We start from the raw sequence: 19,312 nt of genomic DNA, 5'->3' as shown, positions 1-19,312 counted from the left end.
TGGCCCCTAATGCCTGATACCAGGTGTGGTTGCTCAGCTTTTGGTTTTGACCGTGGACACAGCCAATATATGAGACTTTTTTAGTCAGCAGCACCTCCATTATCCCCCTTGCCCCTGATGTCCCGCCCTGGTATGAACCATTGTCTCACAAGAGGAGCTTAGACACATTAATCAAACATTAATCCGAAAAAAAGAATAAAGATTATTTCTTGAAATAACTGAGCCAGAGAGTCCATGTCCCTGGATCATCATATCTCAGAATCAAAGAAATGCAAAATCAAAGAGCTATAGAAGTTGAGGATATAGTGCTAAAGAATCAAAGAATACTAAAAACCATAGAATCATTAAAAAAAAAAAAAAAAAAACCCACAGGACTGTAGATCCCAGCTGAGCCTAAGAGTGGAAATTTGGCATGTTGGGCCTGCTCTACCCTTGGGCATCTATTTGCATGAGGGCTGCAGGCTGGAAGAGAAGCAAGATTTGTGCTTGGGATCCTAAACGATGGAGAAGACAAGGCAAGATGGTCTGTGCCTCCCTTTGGTTCATATAAACCGACTGGAGAATCCATGTCATCCTTTTATGAAGCTACACTTGTCCCTTGACAAAGATTCTCTCCTTAACCGAGCTTTAGTCAGGCTCCTCTGAACCCTCTTCTTGGCTAAGCCTTGACCTTGGCACCTGCCTTTGCTGAGCCTACATGGCCCAGTTGTAGTAAGAATCCTGCTAAGTTGGTTTAGGGAGAACCATCCCCCACCCCGATGTCTGGTCATCCTTCGTATCTGGTCAAATCCCTCATCTTTCCACTGTCCCCCAAGGGATATCTGTTCACCTTGGCCTGCCTTCAGCAAGAATTCCTCCTACATTTGATCTCCCCTCTTAGTAATTTTCCATCCACTTACCCATTCCCTAACCTGCCACCCTTTATTATCATAAATCTTCAGTTGTTGCATTTGAAGTTGAATTTGATCTCTCTCCCCTATTGCAATCATCATGATACCCAACAAGATAGTCCTAAATAAAGTCTTCCTGTTTTCACATTTGTCAGAATAATTTTTTCTTTAACACTCTTCAGCCAGTGTGCTGTGATCCAATGAGAGTCAAACTTTGTGTGTGTGAAATTTTTTTCAAATAAAATCCAATAAATAAAAAGGTTGAGCTGATCACGTTGAAAGTAGGAAGTGAAGGTGAAATTCTGTTCACCTCATTGTTGACCCCTTGCAGTTCCTTACATTCCTTGGGGACCCCAAGCACAGTTAGAAAACCACTAGGGAGGTGGGGTGCACAGGGAGCTGGACTGTTGGCATCTCAGTGCCATTGCTGCTTCCTGCCACATACTCCCCTGTATCATGAGCCTAGAAGCCTGGAAACTATACTTACCCAACTGCCTTGTCAGTAGAGTTCCAGTTCAGCTTCCCCCAGTGTGAAGTACTCATGTGAGACAGGGAAGACAGGAGAGAAGAAGAAAGCATTATTATTCTACTAGCAGTGGGACTTTCGCAGAAAGCAGACATATGGTGTCTTCCAGCATCTTCTGGACATTTTATCTTAAGTAACCCACATTGGTACTGTAGGCAGCTGAGGACCTCAGTAGTAGTGCTCTGCAAGAATCCCTGCACACCCTGCTATCTTAAATGCTGCAGCATTGCATTCCCTGTATTAAATATCTTCCTGATTGAAATACCTAGAGGGGTTTCTGTTTTCCTTATGCATCCTGATGAATACAGACAGTCAGAACACACGGTTTCTAATTTCATCTAGAGGTTAAGGGTGGGTTGGGCTAGTAATGGGTACCCACTGATAAAAGCAACAATAAGAGCAACTCTTACTTTTTTTCTGTATGTGCAAGGCCCTATGATGTGAGGCAATTTACCCAACCTGTCTCATTTATGAGATGACCCTTCTTTTGTTTGTTTTTGAGACGGAGTTGCCCAGACTGGAGTGCAGTTGCATGATCTCAGCTCACTGCAGCCTCCGTCTCCTGGGTTCAAGTGATTCTCCTGCCTCAGCCTCCCGAGTAGCTGGGATAATAGACATCTGCCACCATGCCCAGCTAATTGTATTTTTAGTAGAGATGGGGTTTTACCATGTTGGCCTGACTGGTCATGAACTCCTGACCTCAGGTGATCCATCCACCTTGCCGTCCGAAAGTGCTGGGATTACAAGCGTGAGCCACTGCGCCCAGCCAAGACAACCCTTTAAGAAAGACATTAGAAGGGAATTTCACACCTCTCCCCGACTCTTCTGCCCTTTCTAGTAACCATTTTTTCCAGCTCTCAACCAGAGAAAAATAAACTGAGATCCTTATTTGGTCAGTGTAAAATATATATTGTGCCACATTTCAGTTATGCACAGGGTTACTATGCCACGAAATAGGCACCCACTTGCCTGATTCTCTCTAAGCAGAATTTTATCCCTGGGGAATCTCTGGCCATCCCCAGTGGTCTTTATTTGCTTGATATACCTGGTAGGGTACATGCATTTAGGACCCCTCACAGGATCTGGCCATCTTTCTCTCCCGACAGGCAATCCTGAGCACACAGGTTCAAAGATTTATATTTACACTGGGAAATCAGAAGTCTTGAACCTGGAGCTGAAGAATAAAGAACACTTTCTTTCTCATTTGATTGTTATTTGTCTTGCATCGAAACTTTGTCAGCCCCAAACCCTGCAGGGATGGGGAGATAAATGGTAGATCAGAATTAGGCATTCCAGAATCTCCTTCCCACTGCTAACAAAACTTACTCCCAGCTGCTACTGGAAATTCCCGTTGCTGACAACAACTAGCCCCAGTTGCTACTGGAAAGCACTGATACCCAGAGAAGTAAAGCAACTAGCCTAGTGTCACACAGCTAATAAGTGGTAATAGCCCAGATTTAGTCCTGCCAATCCCATTTCTGAGTCTGTTCACTTCATTACTGCACAACCTTTTTTTTTTTTTTTTTTTTTGTATGAGAGATAGTGGTTTGGAGGCCATGAGGAAATTGTGTAACCCTTGTGGGTTGAAATTTTCCTTTCTGTCAAGTAAGAGAGCCATTTTCAAGGTTGCTCTGTTTAACAACACCCTGAAATCTCAAGACAATGAATTCCTTGATACGAATGTCAACACCCCCGTCTGCTCCCTGCACAGCCTGGCAGATGGTAGGAGCTTATGACTGTTTCACTTACGACCAGACTATCTCCCTTACCCTCAGTGGGCATGAGTCTGCCTTTGTTGCTAATTCTATACTTGGCTCCTAAAAGCATCAAAGGCAGGGAGGAAGGACAAGAGGGGAAAAGCGAGGATTATTCCCACTTTATTTTTAGTTTAAATAAGAGATAAAGAGGGAAAGACTGAGATAAGGGGGTCATCTTTCCCTCACCCTTTTTAAAGAAACCTTAATTTCTGCAGAGACAAGTCCTTCGACTTTCCACCTGTGACTTCCCATTTCTGATCTGTAAAATGGGTACATAGCACCTCCCCTCCTTACTTTGCTAAAGACATTCAACCATGACCTTCAAATGTGATCTTGCCACTTCCACACTGTGGAACCTTGGAAGGGCAAGGCATTCTGCTTCTCAGGCTTCACTCTCCTCTCCTGTAACATGGACCTCATGATCATGCTCATGCTTACCCCTCCCTGCCATTAAGAACATGAAAGGACACATAATGGAAAAAAGTCTCTGCAGCCCTCAACAGGCTGAGCTGATGTGAACAATGCTAAGAGCAAGATTCTGAATGCTCTTCCCCCGAGGACTCAGGATAACCTCCAAAGCACCCCTAAGCTCAGTCCCTCATTTTATCCTCCTAACAACCCCCTGAGGCAGTCATCATCCCATGCACTTGGCAAGTAAGGAAACCAATGCCTGCAACTCAAACGGGGTTCCAGCCTCAGCACCATCACCCTTTCTCTAGGCAACCCACCCTGCTCTGAGCCTCGGTCTTCCTCACCTCTGCAATGGGGCCAACATCCCTCCTCTGCAGAATTGTTGCAACGTGGTTTCCGGCACATCCTAGGTGCTCACATGCTCTTGCTCTCCCCGGGAGGCTCAGGCCTTGCCTAAGAATACCCCGCACTTGAGCATGGGGCACCTGGGTCTTGAACTCAGATCTCCCAAGACCCAGTTCCACCCCCTCTGACTGCAGAAAGCACGGCCCCCACGTTCTCGCTGGGCGTCCCTGGGAAATACTTCCATTGTAATTCCTTGGGCTTGAAGCAAAAATTAAAGTTGCTGACAGCCTGCTCACCACCGTGCTGATTTGTAATATTGATGAATCAGGAGCCGGTCCTGGCTCTGGCTGTGGGTACAAGTGCCCAGAATATTCATGAGCCATACTGCCATTCCCTGATGGCATCACTTCCCCTTTACGGTGCCATCATTCCACCACACGTCACTTGTTCCAACGTGATCTTCCGATGCCGCCCACACATCCCAGCCTGGGCAGACACCCGCTCCTGCCGAGAACTAAATTCCAGGCCACAGTGAGGACAACTGCACTGTCATCAGGGCATGGGAACGTCATGGGACAATTAAAGGCCCTGAGCTCCCACCAACACCGATCAGGAGGTCGTCTTCGTTCTCCAACTTGGAGCTCTGGTCTAAGAAAGCAGCTTCTCATTCAAGCGCATGGAACAAAGCAACAGCTTGGTAACCCCCTTGCCCACCCTCCAAGGCCTGACCTGGACATTTTGGGAATCAGGGACATATTTCTCAACAAATATCCTTATCCCAGTGGGAGGCAGCCTGCCTGTCCTTGCACCCTGCGAAAGCTTGTCTGTGAGATGACGTGAGCTGCCGTGTGCTTTTCTGGTTAAACATTTATACTACAGCTTTTGGAGATAAATGATACATACATATGTCTGCATGATTACAATTAAATATTAAGAAGATACACAGGCGGGAACTTGGTCGGCCTGAAGGAAATGAAACCCAGGGGCACAAATGTCAGATCTGAGAGGTGCTGAAGGGGGGATAATTAAGAGCATCAAGGTTGACCCAAGGCCAGTCGGGTCCGAGGCCACCCCGGCGGAAAGTAACCACCTACCTCCCATCAGTCCTCTAATGAAGCTGAATAGATGCATTGGTGGCTTTTCTCTTCTTGCCTTCTTTCCATCTCTTTCCCCTTCTTCCCTCTTTCTTTGCTCTCCAAGGCAAAAGCCAGCTTGGGCAGCCTTCCCTACTCGTCTCTGCCGCACCACTCCAAATCTGACTGCATTTTTAAATTGTATTTGATTAGGTTTTACGAGCTGACTTGCTCGACGTGGCACAAGTCGCAGGATATGTCAGAGGGCTGGCAGAGACTTGAATTGAAATGATTCTAATTACGTGTGATAATTTTTGCATTCTAACATAAAACAATGTTACCAACAAAAATCCCATTACAATGGTTAAAAGACAAATCATTTAGCAAGTCCCTTTCTTTATTACTTTATTAGACAATTTACAAGGCAACATTTTGAACATTGGGACCGGGCGATGGCCCAAGGCTATCCAACTGTAAGTTGCACTAAGAAAGGGGAGTTCATCTCTTGTCATTAGTCAGAGAGTCAAATGCAATCACGGGGACTCCAATTGGCTTGTCAAATTAGCCACCGTTTCAAACCATTAGCATGGCAGAGCATTGCAAAATGCAGGGAGCTCCGAAAAGAAGCATTTAACTGCGACCCAAGATGTTTTAGAATGCCTCCTCCAAGCAGCATCCAAATATCCCAGATTCCCTCCCTGAAGTTCCCCTCCACCCACCCACCCCCAGCAAATATCATCCTGCCCCATTCCTAGCAGCTTGGTCATGTGACCTGTTCCAGCCAGTGAAATTAGAGCAGGGGTGATTTGTGTCACCTCTGGGTAGAATCTGCAAGAAATAGTGTATGCTTCTCTGAATCTATCTATTTTTTCTCTGCCTTCGGACTAGCAATGTTCTAGACTAGCAACGTCCACTGACCTGATTTATGGGTAAAAAGTATTTTAAGCAAAGCATCAGCCAACATGTAATGATGAAAGTGTGAGTGATAAACATGTAACTTGAATGAAAAATAAACCTTTGCTTTTCATAGGGTGACTAACCTTCCTGGTTTTTGAAAGTCTGAGGGGGTTCCTGAGATGCATGACTTTCAGTTCTGAAGCTATGACAGTCCCAAGTAAATTGCTTTGGGGTGCCTGAGACTGAGAGATTTCCTGGAATGCAGGATTCTAGTGCTAAAACTAAGAAAGTCCTGGGCAAACCGAAACAAGTTTTGGTCGCCCTATTGTGTCCGGAATTGGTTCCTTCCGGTGGGTTCTCAGTCTCGCTGACTTCCAAGAATGAAGCCTCAGACCCGCGGTGAGCGTTACAGTTCAAAAACACGGTGCATCCGGAGTTGTTCGTTCCTCCCGGTGGGCTCCTGGGCTCGCTGGCGCCAGGAGTGAAGCTGCAGACCTTCCCGGTGGTGTTACAGCTCATAATGGTAGGGAGAACCCAAAGAGGGAGCAGCGCAAGATTTACTACTAAGAGCGAAAGAATAAAGCTTCCACAGCCTCCGAGGGGGCTCCAGCAGGTTGCCGCTGCTGGCCCGTGCAACCTGCTTTTATTTCTTTATTTGGCCCCACCCACATCCTGCTGATTGGTCCATTTTACAGAGTGCTGATTGGTGCGTTTTGACAGAGCGCTGATTGGTGCATTTACAAACCTTTAGCTAGACACAGAGCGCTGATTGGTGCATTCACAATCCTTTAGCTAGACAGAAATGTTCTCCAAGTCCCCTACCTGATTAGCTAGACACCAAGCGGTGATTGGTGCATTTACAAATCCTTAGCTAGACACAGAGCACTGACTGGTGCATTTACAATCCTTTAGCTGGACGCAAAAGTTCTCCAAGTCCCCACCTGACCCAGAAGCCCAGCCAGCTTCACCTCTCACTATCTTTGGAAGCCACAGACCACAGACAATTTTGGAGATGTTTGTTACCTCAGCATAACCTGGACTAAGCTGACTGATACACACTCACTTTACGAACAAGGGAACCAAAGTTCAGAGAGTCAACAGACCTGGTAAACATAGAGTGGCATGAAGGCAGAATGGAGATTTTGCAATCAAATGAGTGGAGGTTTGGGGAGGTCAAAGAGGGAGGAGCACTTAAAGCCTGGAGTTCAAGACCAGCCTGAGCAACATAGTGAGATCCTGTCTCTACAAAAACAAAATTTAGAATTAGCCAGGCATGGTGGTGCATGCCTGTAGTCTCAGTTGCTTGAGATGTTGAGGTGGGAGAATCACTTGAGCCCAGGAGTTTGAGATTGCAGTGAGCTTTGATCACACCACCACATTATTCCAGACTGGGCAACAGAGTGAGACCCTATCTCTTAAAAAAGTCAAGGTTTGTTTCCTGGCTCTGCTGATTACTGGCTGTACTACCTTGGGCAAGTGTCACAGACTGGTTCCTGGGAAGCAGATGCTGGGGCAGAGTCTAGCGAGCAGGATGTTTAGTAGGAAATGTTCTTAGATCAACACCTTTGGAGAAGAGAAAAAAGAAGTGGAGTTGGGCACAGGGAGAAGTTGAGCCATGATGAAGGTTCAACAAAGGTCTCAGCCAATGCTATGGGGGGCTCTGGAACTGGATGGCCCTTTGGAGCTGTCTCAAGTTGGGATAAGGGGGTCAGGCCTTTATCCTCTTGCATCTATCAGTCACAGGAGAGGGCTGACCCCAGAAGGGAGTGAGCTTGGGTGATGCAGTTTTCCTGAGCTGGGGCAGCCACAAAGAGGGCAATTCTCTCAGCAGTTATAAATAAATCCTTCCAGCCAGGCACAGTGGCTCACACTGCAGCCCTAGCTACTTGGGAGGCTGAAGCAGGAAGACCACTTGAAGCCAGGGGTTCAAGGCTGCAATGAGCTATGATTGCACCACTGCCCTTCAGTCTGGGTGACAGAACAAGACCCTGTCTCTATAAAGAAAGAGAGAGAGAAATCCTTCCTTCCATTAGATGAATCTAGGCTGTGCATCACAGCCTTTAATACAGTGAGTTACTCAAACACTGTGAACCTCAATCCTCATCTGCAAAATGGGACCAACAGTTCATATAGATTGCTAATACTGTGTGGATAATTTGTTAGATACTTACCCTATGCCAGGCCCCAAGAGTTTTATATGCACTTTAACACATGGGGATGAAGGAACTAGAACATGTGAGATTCTTAGAACAGTGTCTGGTACACCGTGATATATTGTAATAATTATTAATATTAAAGGTATCCCACTTGTACAACTGCAGCCATCTCCTCACTGGCTTCTGCCTCTGCTCCCAGTTCTTCCCCTCATGGTAGCCAGAGGGATCTCTCAAAAAAGGCAAATGTTACTAGGTCACTCTTCTGCTCTAAACTCTTCCATAGCTACCTATTACCTTCTAGATAAAGCCCAAGATCCTTCCCATGACATTAAGGCTTTGCTAATCTCTCCCTGTCTACTCTCCCTACTTTCAGCCTCATGACCAGGGACATTTAATGACTTTCCATTTAACAGCTTTTTCCAGCCATCCGCTCCTCTCTCTGGCGTGGGGAATTCCATCTTGTCTTTCAAGACTCAGCTGAGGCATCATCTCTTTCAGGAAGCCATGCCCGACCCCCAGGCAGGTCAGACACTTCCCTGAGACCCCCACAGCCTTCCTGGCTTGCTCCAAACATGCTACTTGGATTCTTTTTTATTGACACATAATAATAGTACATATTTCTGGGGCACAAGTGATAGTCTGATATACACCTACAATGTGTAATGATCAAATCAGGGTAATGGGGATATCGGGATATCCATCACCTCCACCATTTACCATTTCTTGTTGGGAACATTAGTGTTGGGAGCATTTCAAACCTTCTCTTCTAGCTATTTTGAAATATACAATAAGTTATTAAGTCTAGTCCACCTACTGTGCTATCGAACACTAGAACTTATTTTTTCTATTTAACTGCATGTTTGGACTCATTAACCCAGCCCTCTTCACTCTGCTACCTGGATTCTGATGATCCATTTGTGAACTCATCTTTCCCACTGCACACTGAACTTTACGAGGCTGAGGCAGCAAGAGCACTTTTGGATTCCAAGAGAGATTGTCTTTTTTAAAGTTCCCAACTCCCCTGTTTCATCTCGGGGTCCGACAAACAGTCAGTGGTCAGTAAACACTCAGCAGATGAATGACTATTCCACCCAGCCCTTCACAGGATAAACATGGGAACTAGGAATCGCTTCTCCACTTCTCAGTAGAACCTACCTAGAAATTCAATGTGAAACCCCTGAAAATTGGCTGCAAATTTACTAACCCCTAGAGATGCAGATGAATGAAACCGGGCAAACGGCTTCTATTGTCATCGGCAATGGCTGTTGTGTTTTGAACAAGCGTGTCTGTAACTGCAGACTGGGCCATGCCGCTCTAAGGACTCGGAAGCAAGTAGAACTACCACCTTCTGGTGTCGCTCTTGGCCCTGGCTGGCCACGTGGTCCTGCTAAGAGTCACTCCCCATTCGGAACCTGATTCTTCCCCCTGTAACATGAGGGAGGGAGACAAGCTGAGCTCTAAACACACAGACTTCCCTCTCCAAACAAAACAAACAAACACTGTTTGCACAACTCTTTAGCTCATCAATCTGTGGCTCCTGTTGACTGCTGGGAATGTCTCTGCGGTTCAGTTGCTAGCTCCTCTCCTGGCATCAAGGCTGTCACCATCATGCCACCTTCCTTTCTAGGAACATCCCAGGGTGCCCCCTGCAAGCCAGAGACATAACAAAGGAGCACCCCGTGTGCCTCCTGCAAGCCGGAGACATAGCTCACGTGCCACCACCCTCAGTCCACACCCTGCGCTGTGGTCCTCTCCCCTGGCAGTGATTCCTCTCCTTCAATGCGCTCAGGGCACCATGAGGGCAGGAACGTCACCTCAGCATCCCGGAATGCCCAGGGCCTGGCACGATGCCAGGCATACAACTGACACCCAAAAACCACTGTATCATGTTTATTTCATTATAGGCCTATCACGGGTTAGGTCGTGTCCCCCAAAACGATGTTAAAGTCCTAATCCCCAGCAACTGTGAACAGGGATCTTGTTTGGAGATAGTCTTTGCAGATGATGGAGTTCAGAGGAGGTCATTAGTCAGGGTAGGCCCTTGTCCAAAATGACTGTGCCCTTATTCAAAAGGAGATCTGGACACAGATCAACATAGAGGGAAGACAATGTGAAAACGTGAGGAGAAAGCTGGGAATAAGGCCGTCCACAAACCCACGAATCCCTGAGGCTGCCCGAGGTGCCAACACCTGGGCTTCAGACTTCAAGCTCCAGAACAGAGAGAGAACACATTTCCGTGTATAAGCCGCCCAGTCCGTGGGTCTTTGTTTCGGCAGACAAGGCCTCTCTGCCCTGAGTAAGTCAAGGGCAGGACTGTGTCTGACTACCGGCTGTGTCAGCCCAGCACTGTGATAAGAACAAGAGCCCCACCCCCAGCTGTGGACTCTCCAGGGGACAGAATCCCCTCTTCCAATGGCCCAATCTCCAATATTCATTTAAGCAACACTAATATGTCAGACTGCAACCAATGCCACGCGAAGATAAGCCTTGTCTGCGTGCGTGTGTGTGTGTGCGCGCATGTGCGTGTGTGTCTGTCTATCTCCCATACTGGTCTATGAGCCCCTCAGGGCCATCTCTTATTCATTTCTGTGCCCTCCAGCACCCAGTACAGAGCCTGGCACACAGCAGAATTTGTCTGTTAAATTATTTAATTGACAAATATTAATAACAAGCTCTTCGCTGATGTTAGGCTCTGAAAGGGTGGATTCCCTTGGAAGACGGTAAGGGAGACACAGGAAAGAGGGAGCAGGAAATCAGGGTGAAGAAATGCCACCACCTAAGCCACACAGATGCAGACACCCAGCTGCTGTCTGCAGCCCACTCTTGACTTTCTAGAGCAATGACACATGGATGCAGAGGGGCCCAGCTTTGATTCAAATGCCAGCTGCTGAGAGTCCTGAGCCAAGATAGCCAACATCTCTGAGCCTCAGGTTCTTCACCTGTAAGACGGTTACATAATGCTAGGAGCTGCACTGAGGATCGCAGAGGCCATTATGGAGTCCCTCACCCACATTTTTTCCTCCAGAATGGTCACTATTAAGCACAGGTCTGGCATACAGCAGGTGCTCAATAATAGCAAGTCTTTTTAAATTTGTCTTGCCCTCCTAAGAACACTGGGAGAGAGACCGTCTTGTCTCATTTTACACAGACAAACCCAGGTTTGTCTCCATCTGAGTTCTGATCAGCACAAGCTTTCAAAGTGCACACTCAATGAGGACAGACTCTTCCCGGACTCCCAGGGTCCCTCCAGCCCAGACTCAACAATGCAGAGGACTCTCGAGGTTCAAGGCTGCCTGCATGAAGTTCCCCGGCATCCTGCAACTGAACCCCCAGACACCCTGAGTAAGAGCAACCGACGTGGCATGAGGGTGATGCTAGGGCCTCAGCATCAATGGAGCTGCCCAGCCAGGCTGCAACCCCCCACACAGTGTCACGTACACCGGTCACCAGCGTTCGCTGGGAGCAGACAGCCGCTAACACGGAGAAGCCTCATTATTCACTGTGGCTTAGTCACTGGCGCCGGTTTCTTTCTGAAGTCAGGGGAATTTCTGTTTACCCGAGGTCTCTCTCTAACATGCAGCATTTTGCACGGCAATCCCCGTGGTGTGGGGTAAAACGCAGGAGCTGGACCAGGCTCTGCTGTGCAGGTGACATCAACCCACTCAGTCATCATGGAGTGGAGGAAGGAACATTGGACCTGGGTTGAGGGCCTGGATCTACATGGATTCACTGTGTGTCCTTGGACAAGATAGTCCCCTGTCTGGGCCTCAGTGTTCCCATCTGTAAAATGGGGTGGGATGTACTTTAGAATTTCTTTCTTTTTTTTTTTTTTTGAGATGGAGTCTTGCTCTGTGTCCCAGGCTAGAGTGCAGTGGCACGATCTCGGCTCACTGCAACCTCCACCTCCCAGGTTCAAGAGATTCTCCTGCCTCAGGCTCCAGAGTAGCTGGACTACAGGCACATGCCACCATGCCCGGCTAATTTTGTGTTTTTAATAGAGCTAGGGTTTCACTATGTTGGCCAGGTCTCGAACTCCTGACCACAAGTGATCTACCCGCCTCAGCTTCCCAAAGTGCTGTGATTACAGGCATGAGCCACTGCACCTGGCCTACTTTAGAATTTCAAAAGGCCCTTCTTGCTACAAAAATTGACAGTTCTACTGCATAGTAAGTGCTTACTGTGTACAAGACACATGCTGCAGAGAGGGGGAAGGAAAATTAAACTGCCCGCTTTGCATGAGACGCCGTGCTAGGCTGGAGGAGAGAATGGTGACGGAGACAGAGACAGAGGCAGCCAGTCCTCGTGGCACACACAGTCTAGGGTTTCACAAAATGCACCCTATCGTTGATTCACCAAATGTCAGAAGAGCAGGCAGGGGTGAGCGGACGTCAAGCCCTCTGTGAGCCACTCCTGGCCTCCCTTTCAGGGCAGAGCCATTGCTCAGGGCCGTGGCTATCTAAAGGGAGATACATAGGCTCATAGTGAAGATTCTGGACTTAGAATTCCGATGCTGGGGCCGGGCACAGCAGCTCACATCTGCAATCCCAGTACTTTGGGAAGTCAAGGCGGGAGGATAGCTTGAGGTAAGGAGTTTGAGACTAGCCTGGGAAACATAGTGAAACCCCCTCTCTACTAAAAAAAATACAAAAAATTAGCAGGGTGTGATGGCATGAGCCTGTCATCCCAGCTATTCAGGAGGCCGAGATGGGAGGATCGATTGAGCCCAGGAGGTGGAGGTTGCAGGGAGCGGAGATCCCACCACTGCACTCCAGCCTGGGTGATAGAGTGAGACTCTGTCTCAAAAAAAAAAAAAAAAAAAAGGCCGGGCGTGGTGGCTCAAGCCTGTAATCCCAGCACTTTGGGAGGCCGAGACGGGCGGATCACGAGGTCAGCAGATCGAGACCATCCTGGCTAACCCGGTGAAACCCCGTCTCTACTAAAAAATACAAAAAACTAGCCGGGCGAGGTGGCGGGCGCCTGTAGTCCCAGCTACTCGGGAGGCTGAGGCAGGAGAATGGCATAAACCCGGGAGGCGGAGCTTGCAGTGAGCTGAGATCCGGCCACTGCACTCCAGCCTGGGCCACAGAGCGAGACTCCATCTCAAAAAAAAAAAAAAAAATTTCAAGAAAGCGCACTACTTCCCATTGCATGGGCTCACTTTCCTCTGCTAGAAAATGGGTTCATTCCTGTTCCTACCTTGAGGGGTCAGTGAGCACAGCACAGGAATTGACACACACATGGTCCTTGGGTCAGGACCCGGCCCACAGGAGGTGGTCAGTAAATAATCCTCACTCTTTCTTGATCCTTGTTGCCAAGGAAGGGAGAAGTTTGAGGTCAAGGGGTGAGGTCACTGGGCAGCCCTTGCCCGTGAGCTTGAGCCACTCAGCTGCCTTCTGTGGTCTTGCCACATCCCCCACCCAGCACCTGTGCGTAGAAACCTGCCCTTCCCACAGACACCCAGTGGTCTGGGATTTTATTCATCTCTTTCATTGACTGATATGTGAACTGAGGCAAGAGGACAGAACAACTTGCCCAAGGTTATTCAGTGAGATGGGGCATCATGGGAGCTGGATTCCACAAATCTTTACTCAGAGTGCATCTTCCCCTCTTTCCTCCTCTTCCTCCTTCATCAACACCATCTCTTTACTAACCACTCCTTCTAGACCAGGCTCTGTGCTCAGCCTTTACACTCTGACCTCACCAAATCCCATCAGGTAGATACTTGGACAAGCCCATTTTACAGATGAAGAAACAGAGACTCTGTGAAGGCAAGTGGCTTCAAGCCAGACCTTGATCCCTTTCTAGTGAATTCCCAAGCAGGCTCAGTCTTTTAGAAACCCCCGTACCACAACACTCACCCACACCCTTTGCACTGGGATAATCATGCCTGGCCATGACTGAGCTCTTACAATAGCTTAGACACCGACGGAATACACTGCTTAGACACCGACTGAATCCTCATGAAAACACCCCAAAGCAAGCACTACTATTATCCCTGTTTTACAGAGGAGGAAACTGAGGCTCAGAGAAACCAAGTCCTTTCTAAGCTCACCCAGCAAGTGTGGAGCCAGATTGGACCCCAGAGCCTGTCCATTGACCCCAACACCTTGCTGTGTCCATAGGGTCTCTGCATGGAGCCACAGACAACATAAGCCCCATCTGGAATTCTGTGCACAGCCCTGATTGCTTGGGTTCTCTGCATGACAACATCAGCCTGCACCTGGGGAGGTGACCACGGGCTGAACTTCAAATTTCCACCTTCAACTCTAAAGAGACAACATCGATTCACTCCCCGCGATCCCAGCAGGCATTAACTGAGTGCCTGCTAGGAGCCAGCACCTGCCAGGGGCCAGGCCCCAGGGAACACAGTACACAGAGAGAAGCAACAGCCAGGAAAACAAATTTCTGGAAGGACACTGGAGAAGTAGGAGGCTACACCCATGAGAAATGGGTGATGTTCCCCTAGTGGAGTGTCTGTCTATCTGTCTATCTGTCATCTGGAGGGGCAGGCGGGGCTAAGCTATTCCCCAGCCCCACCACCACCCAGCACAACCCAGATTCTGGGGCAGGAAGCCCCACCAGCCGGCAAGACCCATCCCTCCACAGCCAGGCTTCAGCAGAGCCGTGACCCGAGGTCTTCTCATCTCCAGCAGCTCCGCATTCGGTAACTGCCCTGCCACCTGCTGCCTTCTGGGTCGGAATAAATTTTCTCCACCTCCATCCACCAGTGGACAGCGCCCTCAGCTTCGTGATGCCCTGAACATTCCAGATCTGAGGCCCATGCCTGGTGGGGGAACGGTCTGACCACCACCCCACCCACTGCCCCCGCCATCCCAGTGTGAATCTATGTTGCAGAGCTCTTGTGTCCGTTATTAATAACCATAGTAATGGTCTTTATTTCAAAGCACTCGCTAAGGGTCAAGTCCATACTAAGCTGGTACCCGGCTCAATTATTTTATCCTCACAGCCACCTTGGAGGCAGGAACAATAAGTATCTGCAGTGGACAGATGAAGAGACTGAAGTTCAGAGAGTAAGTGGTGGATAGCCAGATTTCAGCCCAGGTCTGCATGGCTCCAAAACTCCCTGCCCAAATGGGAGGCAGAGCAGGTGCACTGCGGACAGGGGCTTTCCTGAGGTCCTGATTGCATGGGGAGGAGGCCCACTTTCCCCAGCACGTCCCAGAATGATGCCTGAAGATCCTCAGGTCCAGAGGCCAGGACCTCTTTTTTGCATTGCTTTTCAAGGGGGAGGTGTATGATCTTGGTCAAGTGGCTTCACCCTTCTGAGCCTCAGTTGCGTCACCAGTACCAAGGAGGGTGATAACACCTCCTTTCCAGGTGCGTTTTCCTAGCTGGGATCTTCGCTCATCTCTGAACCCCCTCACAGAATCCATGTCAGATAGAGTGGCTGTGGAAACCAGGACAGACCCAGCAGAGACGATGGATCTACCTGAGCCACTGCCTCCCTCTGCCTGACAGCTCAGTGATCCCTTCTGCTTCACTCTGAGCCCCTTGCAGTTTTCAGCAGGACAAAGAAAAACTGTACTTTGAGTTAAGACACTGGAAAAAAAAGTTCACTTGCACAGGGAGTCTCAGGGACTCCTAGCCATGCACCCCAATACCTGCATCCCAAGGGCAGGAGCAGAGCTGTAAGTCCTGAGTTCGGAGCCCCACACCATGCTGGGAAGAACAGGGAGCTGAGGCCTGTTCTCGGGGACCTCACAGGCCATTGTCATCACAGCTGTGTTTATCAAGCATCTTCCATGTGTTTGAACCCCCTCGTTGAATCTCACAGCAACCTCAAGGGTAGGTGTGATTATCTCCGTTGTACAGATGAAAAAACTGAGTCTCAGTGGCAGTGAACCAAGGAAAACAATAGCCAAGCCAGGATTGGAACCCAAATTTGTTGATTCCAGGGTCATTGTTCTCCCCTACAGCTCCACACCCTGACCAGCCTGAGACAACCACCAAGTCCTGACCAGCTCCTTCCACAATCCCTATGGGGGAGCAAATATCTGTCACTTCAGTGCAGCAAAAAGAGGACCAATTTTAGAGTCCCGCAGAACTTGGTTCTGAGAGACAACACCAGAAACACAAGCATCAAAAGAGAAACATGGGTGCATTGGACTTCCACCAAAACTTAAAACTTCTGTGCTGCAAACAAAATCATATAGTAAAAAGACCCTCCACAGAACAGGAGAAAAGATTCCCAGTTCTTTATCAGATAATGGATTTGTATCCAGAATATATAAAGAACGCTTACAACTCAACAATCAAAAGATAAACAACCCAATTTTTTTTTCTTGAGATGCAGTCTCACTATGTCACCCAGGCTGGAGTGCAATAGCACAATCCTGGCTCACTGCAACCTCCACCTCCAGGGCGCAAGTGATTCTCCTGTCTCAGCCTCCTGAGTAGCTAGGATTACAGGCATGTCCCTCTGTTCCCAGCTAATTTTTGTATTTTCAGTAGAGTCGGTGTTTCACCATGTTGCCCAGGCTGGTCTTGAACTCCCGACCTCAGGTGATCCACCTGCCTCAGCCTCCCAAAGTGCTGGGATTACAGGCGTGAGCCACCACATGCAGCCAAGCAACCATTTTTTTTTTTTTTAATGAGCAAAGGATACGAATAGATATTTGTCTTCAAAGAAGATATACTAATGGCCAGTAAGCAAATGAAAAAAATGTCTGACATCCTTGGTCATCAGGGAAGTGCAATTCAAAACCACGATGAGAAGACTCCCTAACCCTTAGGGTGGCTAGAATCAAAAAGGCAGATAGTAGCAAGTGTTGGCAAGGATGCAGAGAAACCCAAATCCTCATACACTGCTGATGGGAATGTAAAACGGTACAGACACTCTGAAAACAGTCTGACAGATCCTTGAGCAGTTAAACATTGTGCTACCATACGATCCAGCAATTTCCACTGCAGTGGAATTGAAAATATCTGTCCACGTAAAACCTTTTCACAGCATTATTCATAGTAGCCAAAAAGTGGAAACAATGAGCAAATGAATCAATAAAATGTGGTATATCCATACAATGGAATATTATTGTGCAATAAAAAGGAATGAAGTACTAATGCACATTGCAACATGGGTGAACCTTGAAATTATGCTAAGTGAAATAGGCCAGGCACAGAAGACCACATGTTACATGATTCCATTTATATGAAATGTCTAGAATCTACACAGATAGAGAGTAGATTAATGATTGCCAAGGGCTGAAGGGATTGCTAACAGAGGATTTCTTTGGGAGAATTTACTAAAATGCTGTAAAACTGAATTGTGGTGATGGTTGCAGAACTATGTGAACATACAAAAGAAATCGAAATGTATACTTTACATGTGTGAATTCTGTGGTATGAGAAGTCTAGTCTCAACAAAGCTGTAAGAAAAAAAAATCCAACTCTGTCAAATCCCAGAGTTGTGTGATCTTAGAATAAAGGTTTCCCAGTTCCAAGCCTCAGCTTCCTCCTCCGCAGCTTGGGCTAATAAGCCACATCACCTTGCATGAAAATCAAGGAGACAGTACAGCTGGGGCCCAGCACGTAGTAGGCCTCACTCCGCACGAGGTTCCTTCCGCAGAGGGGAAGGGCATGGGGTTTGCCCAAGTAGGGCGCACGGCCAAGGCCATGGCTGGTCCTGGACGGCCGGGTGGACTGGACGGAGGAGGAGGCTTACCGCCCATGACGTGATGGATGGCTCGGGCCATCCGTCAGGCTGGGAGCGGGTGGCAGGGGAGGAAGCCGTGAGGGAGCCCATTACCGTACACGTGTTAACAGCTCATCCTTTGTACCGACAGCCGCGCGGGTGCGGGCCAGGGCCGCTCCCCACATTGTCTGCGCGCCGCGGCCGCGCGGTGATGAATGGGCCGCGCGCGCCCGGCCGCCCCCGCCGCCGCCAGGGTACCGCGGGCCGAGGGCGACACCTCGTGGCTATTTACAGAACTGCGGGCGCAGAGGGGGCAGGTGGGCCCCCGGCGACCTGCCTTTAGTGCAAAGCTCAAGATACTCTCTGCAGAACACTTACTTAGCACGGACCCTGGTGCGTCGTAGGCTCTCGAGAAATCCAGATCATAATTGCAGCCACCTTTATTTTCAAGGAAAAACAAAACAGGCAAAATGAAGCTCAGAAAAGGGATGGGGACCAGGCAAGGTGGCTCGCACCTGTAATCCCAACAATTTGGGAGGCCAAGGAGGGTGGATCACCTGAGGTCAAGAGTTCGAGATCAGCCTGGCCAAGATGGTGAAATCTCATCTCCACTAAAATACAAAGATTAGCCGGGCGTGGTGGTGGGCGCCTGTAATCCCAGCTACTTGGGAGGCTGAGGCAGGAGAATCACTTGAACGCAGGAGGTGGAGGTTCCAGGGATCCGAGATGGTGCCACTGCCCTCTAGCCTGGGCAACAGAGCTAGACTTTGTCTTAAAGAAAAATAAAAAAGAAAGAAAGATAATAAAAGAAACAGGGTGGGGTTGCCAAAAACTGGGTAGCAAATAGTTTTTTAGTATATCAAAGATCTCTAGGGAATAGACTTATCCTTTTAAAAAAATCACTCATTATTCATCTGAAATCCACTTTTAACTGGGAATGCTGTGTTTCTGTGTTTGTGTCTGCAAACCTGGCAACCCGATAACTGGGTGCCTTTGGACACAGCAGTTCACCTGTCTGCTTCTGTAAAATAAGAGAAGCAAGACTCTATCCCTACACGTTTACAACGATAACTACGGGCCTGATGTGCAGATTAAATGAGAGGATACAGGTAATGAATATAAAGCGGATCAAGGTCACAGCCAGTCAGAGTTAAAGTCGTCATGTCCCTGATCACACCCTATTTGCAGAGTTTAGGAAAGAAAAGGATTCCAACAGCCGCTAAGTTTAATGTGACTCTGGGCCTTTGTATGTTCCGTGTCCCGCTCCCGGATGACCCTCCCCTCTCTAATGACTCCGGAAGGTTCTCTCTGATGCTCTCCTTCCCACATCATAATCCCAACACACATTTCCTTGGAGTTCTCATCTGTTTCATGTCAGACCCCTGCTTCGACCTGTCTTCTACCTGGAGGGAGAGGCAGCGTCTTACTCCTCCTTACCTGGCCTGGCACGTATTAGACATTCAACTAACATGTGTGGAATGGGTGAACGTAGACATGGCTCAAGGCACAGAGATGAGTGCCTTATATCATGTGGCATGGCAGTACCAGAAGGTAAGGCCATGAGGGTGGGCTGTGCCCTGTTCCCCTGCTATAGCCCCGGCATCT

At 48.4% G+C, this 19,312-nt stretch overlaps 1 long non-coding RNA gene across 1 annotated transcript in view; it reads right to left on the bottom strand.

The window, feature by feature from the left end:
• Positions 1-1,156: 1,156 nt before the first annotated feature.
• The window catches only part of LOC105495726 (uncharacterized), a 60,673-nt gene continuing 42,517 nt past the window's right edge, over positions 1,157-19,312 (bottom strand). The window contains exon 5 of the long non-coding RNA XR_011614035.1: positions 1,157-1,428. This is a non-coding gene — a long non-coding RNA (uncharacterized lncRNA). The remainder of the gene's footprint in view (positions 1,429-19,312) is intronic.

The sequence above is a fragment of the Macaca nemestrina genome, chromosome 15 (genome assembly GCF_043159975.1).
Source record: "Macaca nemestrina isolate mMacNem1 chromosome 15, mMacNem.hap1, whole genome shotgun sequence".
NCBI classification, from domain to species: Eukaryota; Metazoa; Chordata; class Mammalia; order Primates; family Cercopithecidae; genus Macaca; species Macaca nemestrina.
This window is presented reverse-complemented; position numbering and strand designations above follow the sequence as displayed.